General features: G+C 39.7%; 1 pseudogene; it reads right to left on the bottom strand.

Moving 5' to 3' along the window:
• Window positions 1-217: 217 nt before the first annotated feature.
• On the bottom strand, window positions 218-1,741 carry LOC149178604 (uncharacterized; annotated as a pseudogene).
• Window positions 1,742-15,398: the final 13,657 nt, after the last annotated feature.

Raw genomic sequence — 15,398 nt, 5'->3', positions numbered from 1 at the left:
AGAGTTTTTCGTTAACATGTGTTAATGCCATTGTGTTGTTGAAGGAAATGTCACCAGTCCTTTTCCTCTTGAAATGCATGCGATTGCATGTTGGGTAATGCTTTGCCTTTTTCAAGTAGCTCTGAGACAGCATTCTGTCCATAACAAACTGCAACGGAAGCTACTTCTAAACTGGTGGATTGAGCCTGCGCTTTTTGCTTTGATTTCCGTATCTTTTTCATCTCCTTTGCTTTAGCTTTCGTTTGGCATCTTTCTCTGCCTTTTTAAGAGCCATTTCATTGTAACGCCGCAGAGAAGCCCCGCCAGACTTTGGAGCTCTCCTAGTTGAATCTTTGCTTGATTGCCTGCCACCTGCGTTTGCCCTTACTACATACCTATGGTAAGTTTTGTGAGATAAAATATTATTTCCATCAAAAACACAACCAGCGAAATGTCCTCCACTTGCAAGCAACACAACCCTCAAGTTTTTCTGATCTCGAGATTCTTTAACCAAGGATTGCAACCTCGCAATCACCTCCTTGTCAGCCAAAGCTAAACCCTTAGCATCATTCTCTTTGACCATAGAGTTGTTATGTTCAGGAAGTAGATCCTCTCTGTCACCCAAAAACAAACTTTTCCAAATTGAGACAATTTCTCCAGACTGTAGGGATATTAAAATTTGGTTTTTCATATTCATGGATCTATTCAGAGACTCGGTTTGAGTTTGCCAGCCACATGTGATAGGATCATCCGACTCTTCATCTGATCCAGAAATACTAGAAATGTCATCATCTTTCAAAAATGTTCCCTGTGCTACTTCCTCAAATTCATCTTCATTGAGAGGACCTCTTCCAATAATTCTCCGTGAATTGACTGATGCAATAGCTTCTGACACCTGAGCTCTTAGATTTTCTTCCAAATTAGGAATATATTCTGCCATGCACATGCCATCAACCCAAACTGGAAGTGTGACATCTTCAATGTCAAATAACTCCTTCAATGTTTTTGACGCAACTAACTTTAGCTGTGGAGAAGATGGCATTTTAGATTGTCTTTTCCTTACAGGAAATATGACCTGTAAGAATATCTGCAGGCGGTGTTTCAATGGATACCCAACCAGAATATTGCTTAAATCAAGGTCCAAAAGGGGAACAGCAAACTTCACCGCATCTGGCCTCTCAATTCCAGATAACAAACAAATCTCCAGTCCCTCCCTAGGAATAATGGTGCTGATTTCAAATTTCAATCTGGGATCATCTAGTTCCTCAACACGCTTCCTTTGATAACCCATGTACAAATTCCTTAATTCAAGAATGAGTCGCAAAAGCCCTGATGGGTCTTTAATTTTCTAGTCACAAAAAATGTCCCAAATTGACTGAGATGTTTCTTGACCTTCACCTGTAAAGGAAAGGGGCTGAAAGCTATCATCATCCAGTCCAAAGATGATATCCGGTGCAGCCCAAGGGTATTGAGAATTATATATTACATCCCATTTAATGTAATCAAGACAACATGGTAAAAGTAAGGTGAAGCGATCTGCATAGCGTGCATTTCTTGAACCATAGGAAACTTGCTCAACCTCAATAAAATAATCTTTTGGTGTATGAAACCAGGCTGTAAGGCGTGCAGAGCGCTGCTTGTCCTCCCCAATCCCGGGCAAATAGTCACGTAAGCATTCTTCACCCTTATGTGAAGCACAGAGAGCTAAAAGAGATCCATACATGACTGAATCAAATTTCAAAACCATCCCTTTGAAATCCTCTAACAACTTGCAAGCTTTGGAATACCCATGTCGAGCTTTAACACAGCCTTTCCATGTTGCTTCATCCAATCAAAGAGCACATGAATCTCTTCACTGTCATCCAACTGCAATGGAGCTGTAACACCATAAAGACAACCAAAATATATACCTGCATTTTGAAATACCTGCTCTCCACAAAATATATATAAATGATGCTTTGAAATTGTGTTTGTGCAGGTAGAAGTTTTGAAGTTTGCTGTTGTCTTAAGAAGAGCTGAAGATAAATTACATAATTTGAAAAGAAACATTAATGATTTCTTCTTCAAAACCCTGTTTTGAAGAAGAATCAATCTCATGTTGAGACGAAGTCTAACATTGGCTCCACTTGGGATGGCAGCTTCAGTTTCCTGGAAGTGCCAAGAACCGCAGAACTTTGGGAGAGCAGACCGTGCCTCCACCATTGGGCAATGGAGTCATCATCAACAAATCAACACAGCTGAAGACTTATTTTCAAACTGAAACTGAACTCAAACAAACTAAAAGCCAACTGAAACAAGATGCTGCCCTTATAGCTGCTTATTTATGTACAAAACCTATTCTAATATGTTGTACAAACAATAGATCAGGTAATGCGATAATGCCAAATTAACCATGCTAGTAAACCTAGAAATGAAGCCGCTTGAGAATGCTGCCACGAAGTCACAGATGCAGTTTATGGCAGCCCTTCATGCTCATAATGATCCTGGTCACCGATAAGACAGCCCGATCGGTCAATCAAGCTGAAAAATGTGTCCATGTATGTTGCAATAGGATCACGGACACCGGCCTCTGTAGGCTGCCCCAACTCTGCAATACATACTTCCAGCTGCACATTGTCAATGTATACCTCTATAGGCAAATCTATGATTTCTTGTTTCGATGGAGGAAGGATTTCCAAAAACTTTTTAGGGTCTTGGAAATCATAAGACTGAATTTGCTCATCGAGATACTGAATCTCATTTTCAACTCTTTCAACAACTAACTCATAAAATCTAGTTTTTCCTTCAAGATGAAGCTTCGGAGATTTCACACATTGAAGGAAAATACTGAAAAATTCTTCATTAATTTCAATACCTGCTAACATCTCTCTAACTCCATCTAGAACTTCACAAAGTGTAGGGTCTGCCACATACCCTACCATTGCATGAACATATCAACAGGCACTGGAATGTCTGGATCAAGTTGGAGTCTCCAGGTGAATGATTCAGCCTGCATAAGTATCTGACTGCTGTCCACCATCAGCATCAGATCTGAATTTGATACATGTACTGGGGTAAAATACAATCGAAGTGCTATGTTCACAAATCCCACGGAGATAGACTGAAGCAGCGTTTATCTACTTGCGCTGATGTAAAACAAGAGCGTTTTCGAAGGCTTCTGGCGTAACTTCAGGCTCCGTCTAAGACTTACGAAACTCACACATCAATCAACAGACAAGTTGTTCTTCCCCAGTATGGTCGCCAATATGTTAGCGCTTGTGATTTCACCTCAGGCTGAAAAGGTAAATCATCAAGGCTACATCAAACCATTTCACCTCGTAGCTAGCCCTACGAGGTATGAGAAGGCTCTCTCGGGTCAGATTTGATAGATCTTTCAATATGTTTAGGCTGACCAATTAAAAATAAAGATTTTAGGCTAGTAAATTGATAGGGGGGTTTGGATTTAATGATTTTTGGGGTTTTTTTAATGGAATGACGGGGCTTTTCTGGGCTACATGGGCAAAATCACAGCTTCAAACAGAAAAATATAATGGCTACACAGGTTGTCAACTGAGGCAAGGTAGGCATGCAATTTAACACCAAATCTGGTTTCAAACGGGATGGAAAGACTGGTGAGGAGTTAAGGAGGGCAGACAATAACTCTGAATCCTCCTTAAACAGTAGAAAACATCAAATGCGAACAAACTTATAGGAGGAGCATATAATACTATGAATTCCTACCTAATCACTTCATTTGTTCAGCTTGAAAGGGTCATGAAATGAAATGGAATATAACTGATTACATATGAGACAAAGGGAAAAACGTATGCTAAATCAACATACCACATGAATCTCAGCAAACAGAGCTGTGAAATTCCATTAAATTCTCTGCAGAAAACTGTACAATACAAAGCTCTCTGCTTCTCCAACAGCTCCCAGCGCTCAGAAAAACTTCCCCCTCACTCTTTCACTTACTCTCTACTTACAAATGAATTTTTTAATATAATAAGTCAAACTACTGCCCAAAAAAAAGGGCGTTGTTTTAACGAGCCTCACAAAAATATCAAACAAACTATAGCTGGGGAAAAACAAGTCGACCCCAAGATGAGGGATTTGTTTTATTATCAATTATTAACAAAATAAACTAAAAATAATCAGTGCTTTCCTGAAGGGAGAATGGCACTCTTTCCACTGAATTCTGTTGATGGTTTGGCTAAATTTGAGGCAAATCTGGTGAATAGGTGGCATTACAGGTGTCCTTCCCTTTGCTAAAAATAACATAGGCAATTGAAATCTTATTCTCTGCTGCTAGGTGTTCAATCGTCCTTTTTTAAGTTTCATTCACATCTGGAAAGTATATCTTCAAACTTATTGCATGCCTATTTCTGCGCTTTGACGTAATGGCTGCTTACTTTTTCCTCCTGTCATGTGTGACTCATATCTGAGATCAATAATTTCAATGGCGCCATCACCTCTTGCTGCATATTAGAATCACCATCCTCAGTCCCATACTGGTTGAATGATGAATGCTTATAACTTAGTGCTTTTCTCAAGTGATTATCCCAAATGATTGTTATAATGCATTTTTATCCCAATTATTTCTTTCACATTCTCCATTTGACAGATTGCACTTGTGCAGGTATACTGTGGGAAGAATAACACCAGAGCCAACACGTGATATTTGCGCTGCTGATTTTGGTCCAAAAGCTCGGATATGGATGCGGTTCCCTTCAATGACATCGATGAGATCATCAACAGTGGCATCTTCCCTGAACAATACCTCAGCATTTGATAACAGAGTTTTTCGTTAACATGTGTTAATGCCATTGTGTTGTTGAAGGAAATGTCACCAGTCCTTTTCCTCTTGAAATGCATGCGATTGCATGTTGGGTAATGCTTTGCCTTTTTCAAGTAGCTCTGAGACAGCATTCTGTCCATAACAAACTGCAACGGAAGCTACTTCTAAACTGGTGGATTGAGCCTGCGCTTTTTGCTTTGATTTCTGTATCTTTTTCATCTCCTTTGCTTTAGCTTTCGTTTGGCATCTTTCTCCGCCTTTTTAAGAGCCATTTCATTGTAACGCCGCAGAGAAGCCCCGCCAGACTTTGGAGCTATCCTAGTTGATTCTTTGCTTGATTGCCTGCCACCTGCGTTTGCCCTTACTACATACCTGTGGTAAGTTTTGTGAGATAAAATATTATTTCCATCAAAAACACAACCAGCGAAATGTCCTCCACTTGCAAGCAACACAACCCTCAAGTTTTTCTGATCTCGAGATTCTTTAACCAAGGATTGCAACCTCGCAATCACCTCCTTGTCAGCCAAAGCTAAACCCTTAGCATCATTCTCTTTGACCATAGAGTTGTTATGTTCAGGAAGTACATCCTCTCTGTCACCCAAAAACAAACTTTTCCAAATTGAGACAATTTCTCCAGACTGTAGGGATATTAAAATTTGGTTTTTCATATTCATGGATCTATTCAGAGACTCGGTTTGAGTTTGCCAGCCACAAGTGATAGGATCATCCGACTCTTCATCTGATCCAGAAATACTAGAAATGTGATCATCTTTCAAAAATGTTCCCTGTGCTACTTCCTCAAATTCATCTTCATTGAGAGGACCTCTTCCAATAATTCTCCGTGAATTGACTGATGCAATAGCTTCTGACACCTGAGCTCTTAGATTTTCTTCCAAATTAGGAATATATTCTGCCATGCACATGCCATCAACCCAAACTGGAAGTGTGACATCTTCAATGTCAAATAACTCCTTCAATGTTTTTGACGCAACTAACTTTAGTTGTGGAGAAGATGGCATTTCAGATTGTCTTTTCCTTACAGGAAATATGACCTGTAAGAATATCTGCAGGCGGTGTTTCAATGGATACCCAACCAGAATATTGCTTAAATCAAGGTCCAAAAGGGGAACAGCAAACTTCACCGCATCTGGCCTCTCAATTCCAGATAACAAACAAATCTCCAGTCCCTCCCTAGGAATAATGGTGCTGATTTCAAATTTCAATCTGGGATCATCTAGTTCCTCAACACGCTTCCTTTGATAACCCATGTACAAATTCCTTAATTCAAGAATGAGTCGCAAAAGCCCTGATGGGTCTTTAATTTTCTAGTCACAAAAAATGTCCCAAATTGACTGAGATGTTTCTTGACCTTCACCTGTAAAGGAAAGGGGTTGAAAGCTATCATCATCCAGTCCAAAGATGATATCCGGTGCAGCCCAAGGGTATTGAGAATTATATATTACATCCCATTTAATGTAATCAAGACAACATGGTAAAAGTAAGGTGAAGCGATCTGCATAGCGTGCATTTCTTGAACCATAGGAAACTTGCTCAACCTCAATAAAATAATCTTTTGGTGTATGAAACCAGGCTGTAAGGCGTGCAGAGCGCTGCTTGTCCTCCCCAATCCCGGGCAAATAGTCACGTAAGCATTCTTCACCTTATGTGAAGCACAGAGAGCTAAAAGAGATCCATACATGACTGAATCAAATTTCAAAACCATCCCTTTGAAATCCTCTAACAACTTGCAAGCTTTGGAATACCCATGTCGAGCTTTAACATAGCCTTTCCATGTTGCTTCATCCAATCAAAGAGCACATGAATCTCTTCACTGTCATCCAACTGCAATGGAGCTGTAACACCATAAAGACAACCAAAATATATACCTGCATTTTGCAATACCTGCTCTCCACAAAATATATATAAATGATGCTTTGAAATTGTGTTTGTGCAGGTAGAAGTTTTGAAGTTTGCTGCTGTCTTAAGAAGAGCTGAAGATAAATTACATAATTTGAAAAGCAACATTAATGATTTCTTCTTCAAAACCCTGTTTTGAAGAAGAATAAATCTCATGTTGAGACAAAGTCTAACAGATTCATTCCACTCAGTCCACCAGTATCCCTTTCGTATACCTCAGTCATGGCAGGCCAGCAGGCTCTTACAAAAATAGAAAAAATAGTTGCTGCTAGGTATGGGCCTTTAGTCTTGCCTGTTCCTTTGAATGCCATGCCTGCAGGAGATTATCAAGAACTTATGCCAAAATTTACTGGTGTAGAAGGAGTAACAGCTGAAGAGCATTTAGAGTCCTTTTATAGCTATGCTGATAACCTGGATATCAATGAAGAGGATGTCTAGATGAGGGTTTTTGTCCAAAGCCTAGATGGGGAAGCCAGAAAATGGTTTAGAGAATTACCCCCTAGGTCCATTGCAGACATTGAGGCCCTAGATGATGTATTTTTAAAGCACTGGGGGAATAATAAAGATCTTCTCTTTTATCATGATGAATTTGGGAACTTGCAGAGAGAAGATGGTGAGCTGCCATCCGATTTCAACAACATATTCAACCATATGTACAGCAGAATACCATATGAAATAAAGCCTACCCCTACTTCTTCTATGATTGCATATGCTAATGCTTTCGATTCTTAGTTCTGCCTGTTGTTAAGAGAAAGGAGATGTGCTTCTCTAGCTGATATGCAAGATGCAGCTTTTGAAGTAGAAGCAAACATAATTGCTGCAGAAATACTCGAAGGTGATGCTGAAAGAAAAAGTCAGGGAGGTGAATCCTCATCATCCTCAAAGCCTGAGATAGATGAATTAGCGAGGATGATTGAGTTTTTGGCCTCTGAAGTTTCCAAGCTAAAGGCTGAGCAGGCTTTTGATGAAGCAGGAGCTCATTGTTCCTTTTCTTTTCCAACTCCATATCCATGTAAAGAAACACATGAGCATTTGCAGATTTTGCAGAGAAATCAGGAGACAAACGAAGATCAAAGGGTGAAGACCCTTTGTCAAAATATAGTCATGGAAGAAGTGCAGCAAGAGGAGGAGGTCCATGTTTTGGAAGGTGCTCCTTTCCTAACAAGAGCTGCTTATGAGGAAGCAATATCCAAAAGTAATGCTCAGAAAATTGTTGTAGCTGCAGAACAACGAGTTGACCAGCAGTGGCAGCCAGTAGCAGATCCCTTCACCCTCCAAGAATTTATGCCCGAAGCCAGCTCATCTTCACATGGCTATGCCGATCTACCAATTTTCCAGCCTGCCGTTGTCCCCAATCCAGTGACCAAGAAGGGAGAGGAAAGCTCTCCATCATCTTTTGTTTCTCTGTCTGCTCAAGTGTCAATCCCTCAAAGTTGCCCTTTGAACACTGAGACAGGAAATAAATCAATGCTCAAGGCTGAAACTGATCATCTCAGTCTTGATAGTCTGAAACCTGCTCAGATGGCCTCCACACAGATTAAAATGGCAGCTTATCAGATGATAGAGGAAGAAGATGCACAGTCTTGGAACTCCTCCTTGGATCAGGAGTGTTTAAAGAAATATTCAGGAGCAGATGATGTCTATGTGTCCCATGCACAAGAAATTGATGGTTCATCTTTCATATTAGTTGTGTAGCCTACAAAAAACACATACATGTACACAACAAACATTGTTATTTATCAGATGTAAAAAAGCTCCCATAAAGAACATCTAAGGAGGAAAATACATAGAGGGGAAATGAAGGTTGATCAATATCTGCCTATTATGCTCAAATTTTCTAAACTGTTTGAGGCAGTGGATCAAATCAATCCTTTCTTGCTGATCTATGATGAACCGGATGACAGGAAACAATTTTGATGGCCCAACAAATGGGCAGTTTTTGAAGTTTTAAGTCTTCAGGCCTTGATAATTGTAAGCAATTTCTTTTTAGGAGCAGGCTTAATGTGACTCCATGCCCAATGGAATACTAGGCAATGTTTTTAAAGCTGGTTTTGTATGAAGGCATTGGTCTGCAGGTTCTTGAGACCTCACAGGGAGGATCTCATCCCCAGAAGGAGCCAATGTTAGCTCTGCTATTGATTTTGCTGCTTAAAGGGTTGAATTGTGGTTGGTTTGTGCCGAGAAAGCGTGCTACAGTCTTTTCTTCCTTCCTTCTTCATTTTCATTATGTCCTTATAACTCCCGCTACTCTGTTCTTCTTAGTTTTGACTCCAAATCCTTTGAAAAACTACTTTCCCTTTCACCCTGCTCATATCTCTATTTATTACAAAACCCCACCTAATCCCTTCTTTTCTCAGCCCCCGGGCTTTTTATTTAAAACATGTTAAAATCCCTGTATTAACCTATTTTTGTTTTAACCCCCGGGCGCAAGGTTTAAGTCCACGCGGCCATATTCATATAACCTGCGGGGAAGTGGTTTCTCGCTAACCACGTGTCGCGAAACAGTTGGATTGCGGCCCACTATACGGAAACCGCCAGACGCCGTTGGGCGGTGTGGGGAATACCGCTCGCCTTCCAAAACCGCCTTTCCCCGCTGTTTAAACTCTATGCAACTCTTGCGTGCGATCACCGTTGGATCTGCCCAACGGTGATCCAACGGCCCTCATTGCATCTTCTTTGTCACCTCCCGATAGCTCCTCCTACACGATCTCCGCCGTTGATTTTTATGATCCAATGGCTGGGATTCTTTCCACTAGTTAACATGCGTGTCCTCCCGATAATCCTTGTCAGTTGATCGCAGCCGTTGATCTCTGCGATCCGATGGTTGTTATTCACTCCGCCTGTTCTTCCCGATTCCTCCTGCCATGAAATCTCATTTCCATTTGACTGTCTCGAGCTCGCGAAGGGGGAAGGAAGCCATAATCCGGTACCTGCACGGTTAATATCTCAGCACTGCAATTAATCAACAACATGGACGAGGACAAATAGGACTACCTCGAGCAGTTAAAAAGCAGTTAAAGTTTATGGTTTCATTCATATTTTACTGCATTTGCTCAGAGAAGGACTACAAAACATCTGAGGAAGACCAATTTTGTCCATTAAAACACTTAGAATTGCAGCAGAGGCCCATTTCAATTGTAAATACGGTTGGTGGTCCCTTAAGACACCTCCACGCATATTTTAGCAGAGATATTTTGTAATCAACCCCCATATATACTCAGAGAACAGAATGTAATAGGTTGATGAGTGTTATTTTGTTGTAAGCTTCAACCTCTGGAGACTATAAATAATATGACACCTGCAGCGTCTGGTCTTTATTTTCAGCTAATACAAGCTTCTTTTGTTGTTAATTACTCACTTTCCATTTCTTCTTCTTTGTTCCAAGATGTGTCTATATGCATTTTTCATGTATGCTTGGTGTTTAGCATTAGAGGGGCTGTCATCCCACCTATGTGTTAGAATCTAGAATGTATCATTGAATTTGTATGCAGGTTTCTGTTGTTTTAATGCCAGAGAGCTGTCATCCTGTCTGTGTATTAAGCAATAGATTTGCAGACCTTTTAACTGGTTGCAGCCGGCCATCATAGGGTCCTGTGCATCTGCTGGTGTGGTCAATCTTCTCCATCATCACATTTTATTTAAAACTGTGAGTAATTGGTGGTTAAAAGCCTTGTAGTCTGGGGGTGTTCACCCATGTTTGGGGTTAAGCATAGTAGGAGTGGTTATCTGGCTTGAATATGTAGCATTTCTTTCATTCATCCACCATTTATCCAACATTTTGTTGAGTTTGTAATGTTCCCGAGCATCTCCGAGATACAACCTAGGAGAGTTTCTTGGGGTGATAACAAGTCCAAGCACATAGATATCCAGTACCATCATCTTCGAGACTATGTGGTGAAGAGGATCATGATGTTGCTGTATGTTTCGACCGAGGAGCAAGATGCAGATATTTTGAATAAGGTATTGTCAAAATGCAAGTTCGAGTTCCACAGAGACAAGATTGGGGGGACTGATAATCCCTTTCTTGTTGAGAGGGAGTGTTGAAAATAGAAACAAGAAATGCTAAATATAGAAGTGCTAAAAATAGCACTGCCATAAATAGCATTTCGGGATAACTTCCTATTTTAGTTAGTCCCTGAACTAAACTAGTGAAGTAAAATTCGAATTTGATCTTAGCAGTTGTTTGTAAAATAATTAACTAATTCATCTTGAGTTAATTAGTTAAGAAAAAATAAACATGAAGTCCATGTGAGGACATGCAACAATTATTCTTTTGATTAAGGGATTTATCCATTAGTTAAAGAAATAAGAGTGAGTTGTAATTATGAGTTGTAATTAGTTAGCTTAGTTAACTGAGTTAAGTCCAGTTAGATTAGTTCCAACAGTTGGAGGAACTGATTGTGAGTTCAGTTAGTTAATGTTTGCATGCATGTAACTACTGCACTTCAGATAACTGAATATTCTCTCATAAATAACTCATGCATGTCAGTTCTGTCAGAGACCCAGTTGAGATCAGATGGAGGGACAATGTACTATCAGTTGTAGGAATATTCTATTGTGAATATCTCTTGCATGCAGAAGGAATTCATTCCTTGAGGATTGTGTAGTTACTTCTTCAGTTTAGTGAGTGTGTGATGAGGCCAATTCACACAGGTGGCATCATTGGATCCCAAGAAAAATTGCACAAGGAAATAGGAGGCTTGGAGGGCTGGGGATTGACATATGTGTTGTTTTTTCAGTCTGTGAGCTGCATTCTGAGATTTTACCGAGAGATGGTTGGCTTCCAAGCTAAGGCTTTGAGTAATCTAAGATAATTTCCACTTGTATGATAATACAGAGAGTGGGGTTTTAGGTTGTTTCTTTCCCCAGATTATATTTCTGTGTTCATGTGTGATTGCTTCTCATTCTCAGTTATATGTGTTCTTGTTTGATATTGTTCATGTTCGATTAAGCTTCCGCAAAGTTTGATTGTAGAAGTAGATCTGGTATACTACTTTAGAACATTGCATTATTAGTTGATCTACAGGTGAAATTTCTACGTTTTTTTGCCTAGTGGTCTAGTGGAGATCATGGTAAAGCCTATTATTACATGTTTATTTTGTTGGCCTAGTGATCTGATGTGGATTGTGGTAAATATTGGTCTCAATTGATGAGGGTGAGATGATTTAGCCTCGATATGACCTGGTTGGTTCCTTTTGTTTTGATTCACACATTCATACTTGGAATATGGCACGGGGGTGATTGATTGAAGAGAGATTTGGCTAAGCTAGTCTATGGTCAGGTGGAACGTGGTAGTCCCATCCTGGTTTGGATTTTGCATTCATTAATAAGAGGTTCTTTCCTTGACATATTATGTGCAAATGTATTGGTTTAGATGTGGATTATAAGGCTGATGTATCCTTGATTTTTTTTTTGTTATTATTCTGGTTATAAGCATGTATTATGACAATGATGATGTATGGCTCTCCTCATGTTTTGATTTTTAAATGAATGAAAAATGTATCTATGACCTAATAGATGATAATGAAGTTAATGATATAATGGGACAATGCTTCTTAGCTATTCTCATATGGGTATGAGACCCTTATGCTCAAATCTGTTGTTTAAACCTGTAGACTACATAATTGTGACATGTTTGACAAAATGCCTATCATGGCTAGTAGGGGTTCAGTCAAGTCCTTGTTCAAGTAATTACATTAATATCATTATTCTGTTGTTATCTTTCAGGTTTGATGGTTTCATGGAGTTCGGGGCAGTGACTTAGGATCTGGGCATGAAAAAGTGGCACAAATCCCAGAGTCATGGGAACATGTATGAGGATAAAAGTCCCCAAATGCACGCATGCCTTGTTTTTCGACTGTTTGGAGCCTCCCAAATGCACCCTTGTCCATATCAAGGGAGTTTCCAAGGGTTTAATGGTGAAAAAAATTAGTAGGACCCATGAACTGATCATGGGGATGACTGGGAAGGCTTTTGAGAGTCCTGTAGAAGGTATAGAAGGTCTATGTTGTGGGTTTTCATCGATTCCACTTCCTTAAGGTTACCTAGGAGGTTGAGTCCCATTACAGTGGCCTCTCATCGCATATTTACCCCGATTGGTCAGTTACTTGAGTAGATGTGGGATGAGGGTGTTATAGAGTGGTATCAGAGCATGGTTTACCCCTTGGACTAGATGGGTGGTGTGCAGTTGATATGGTCATCCATTGATGACTAGACTCTAGCTAGAATGATGTTTATGTGTTGATACACTTATTTTTTATATGTCTATATGTTGTTATGATTATGTTTGTACATGTATTGCATTGATTTGGTTGACCTTGCAGAAGAGATATCTCCCCAAATTATGCCAAGGTACATTTGTTTATTGTGATTTGGTTTATATGACATATTAGGCCTTGTAGGAAACAGATAAAAAATGACTAGCAAGATGGTAGACTACAGAGATTCTCCCTATGAATCAGAAGAGAAGTGTGGTGTTGGGCACTCTTCTTATCTAGCAGACACATTGAGAATATTGAAGGAAGAAATAAGGAGTTATAAGTAGGACAATGGCAACATCATGCAGGCACAAGAGAAGCAAGCAGAGGTTAATGCAATACTCCTTTATATTTTGTCAGAATTACAGTGGCAGGGGCCACTTCGGATCATCCATGGGCAGGAGGATAAAACTAATGGGGCATACAACAGTAGGTCTCATCGTGGTCATAGTTCGGATATATATGACACAATGAGAGATGGAAGGTTGTTGGATACTCTAGATAGGAGAGGTGATGGACATATGTACTACTCTATTTATGGTTCTGATAGGAATTATGATTGTCATCATTATCATCCTTATAGGAGGAGTAATAGGGGATACTTTCCAAATGAATTTAATAAAGCAAAGCTACCTACTTTTGATGGAGACTTTAAGAAACCAAAAGATGCAGAGGCTTGCATACTTGGGATGAACAAGTTCTTTGAGTTGCATGAGTACACAGAAAACATGAAGGTCAGAATTTTTATCTTTAGCCTGAAATGTAAAGTAGATATCTAGTGGGAAGATGTGAAATGGGTCAGAGGCATCAAGACAAATTACTTGATTTGACATGAGTTCAAGAGGCTTTTCAAGAAGAAGTACTTGTCAGAAAGGTACTATGACGGTAAGCCAAAGAATTCTATGAGCTAAAGATGGGATCGATGATAGATGAATAGTACATGACTAAGTTCCTGGAGCTATTGAGGTATGTACCATATCTTAAGGACGAGAAGGCTAAATTTCAATGATTTGTGAGTGGTTTTCCATTAGAATTTAGCGATCAGATTGAGTATGATGAACCTCGGTCACTTGAGGAAGTTATTGGGAATTTGAAGCATTGCTATGAACATTAAAAGCGTAAGAATGAATCTTAGCAAGGATGGAAAGAGAAGGATAAGGATAAAGGTAAGCGTAAATGGAATATGAAAAAATAACAAGGCCTCAGAATGCAGAAGAGAAAGAAAATGTGGCACCACAAAATAAGTTCAATGCAGCTGGACAGGGACATGGATCACAACAACAACATAGAGGTGATAGTCCTGAATGGTTGGAGTGTTGGACATGCGGTAAGGAACACCTTAAGAGATGTTTTCCACAAAATCAGGGTGGTAGGCCTTAGATCTATAATGCGCAGGAGGCACAGACTGTTGGGGATGTTGGACAGAGCATTCCTCGTATCTATGCAGCATTGGAAAACAGACAAGCAAACCATCGGGCATCTTTCATTGAGATGGACAGTAAGCTTTGTGAGCAAGTCGTTTCTAATTTGATTGACCCCAGATCTAATTATATTTATGCTAGTCCTAACTTGGTGGATAACTGTGGTTTGGATAAAGAAGTACATGCAGAATCTTGGTTAGTGCAATTGGCTATACGTACAAAGAAAAGAGTTCATCATTAGGTAAGAGCTTGTGCATTTGAGTTGAATGGCATGTCTACAACAACGCACTTGAATGTATTGACGTTGGGATCACAGAGTATGATATTGGGTATGGACTGGCTATACCTTTAGAGGACCAAGGTGGATTGTTGTGAAAAATCCATTGAGTGCTTGGATGACAATGTGGAGCCAAGAGATTTACAAGGAAAGAAGAAAGCGACATCAATTAGGATAGTGACCGCTATGTAGGATAAGTGCAGTCATAGGAAAGGGTGTGTGTTATTTGTAGTACATATCTATAGTGAAAAAGGTAAGTAAGTTGAGGATGCAAATGTTTTGAGCAAGTACCTAGTTTTACAATAGTTTCAGGATGCATTTCCTATAGATATTTCAGATTTTCCACCTTGCATGGAAGTAGGCTTTTCTATTGACTTTGTGCCAAGGGAAGGTCCAACATCAAAAGCACCTTACAGGATGAGCACTCCGGATTTGGTAGAGATGAAGTTGCAATTAAATGAAATGCTTGACATGGGATACATTAGGCCAAGTATATCAACTTGGGGTGCACTGGTATTTTTTGTAAAGAATAAGGATGGTACTCTCAAGCTATGCATTGACTATAGGAAGTTGAACAAAGTGGCCATCAAGAACATGTATATGTTGTCGAGGACTGATGACTTGTTTGATCAGTTGAAGGGAGAAACAACAACAGTGAGGGTGTTTTTCTCACTTCGGTGTTTCGAGCAGAAATATTTTGTCTCATTGTGAATGATTGCTTTATGTGTCATGGCCCTTATTTGTTGATTTTTGATGTAGTTACATGTTCA

The sequence above is a fragment of the Pinus tabuliformis genome, chromosome 4_1 (genome assembly GCF_031772625.1).
Source record: "Pinus tabuliformis cultivar Carrire ecotype Pingquan chromosome 4_1, CPIR1, whole genome shotgun sequence".
NCBI lineage: Eukaryota > Viridiplantae > Streptophyta > Pinopsida > Pinales > Pinaceae > Pinus > Pinus tabuliformis.
Note: the sequence above shows the minus strand (reverse complement) of the source record. Positions and strands in the feature narration are given on the sequence as shown.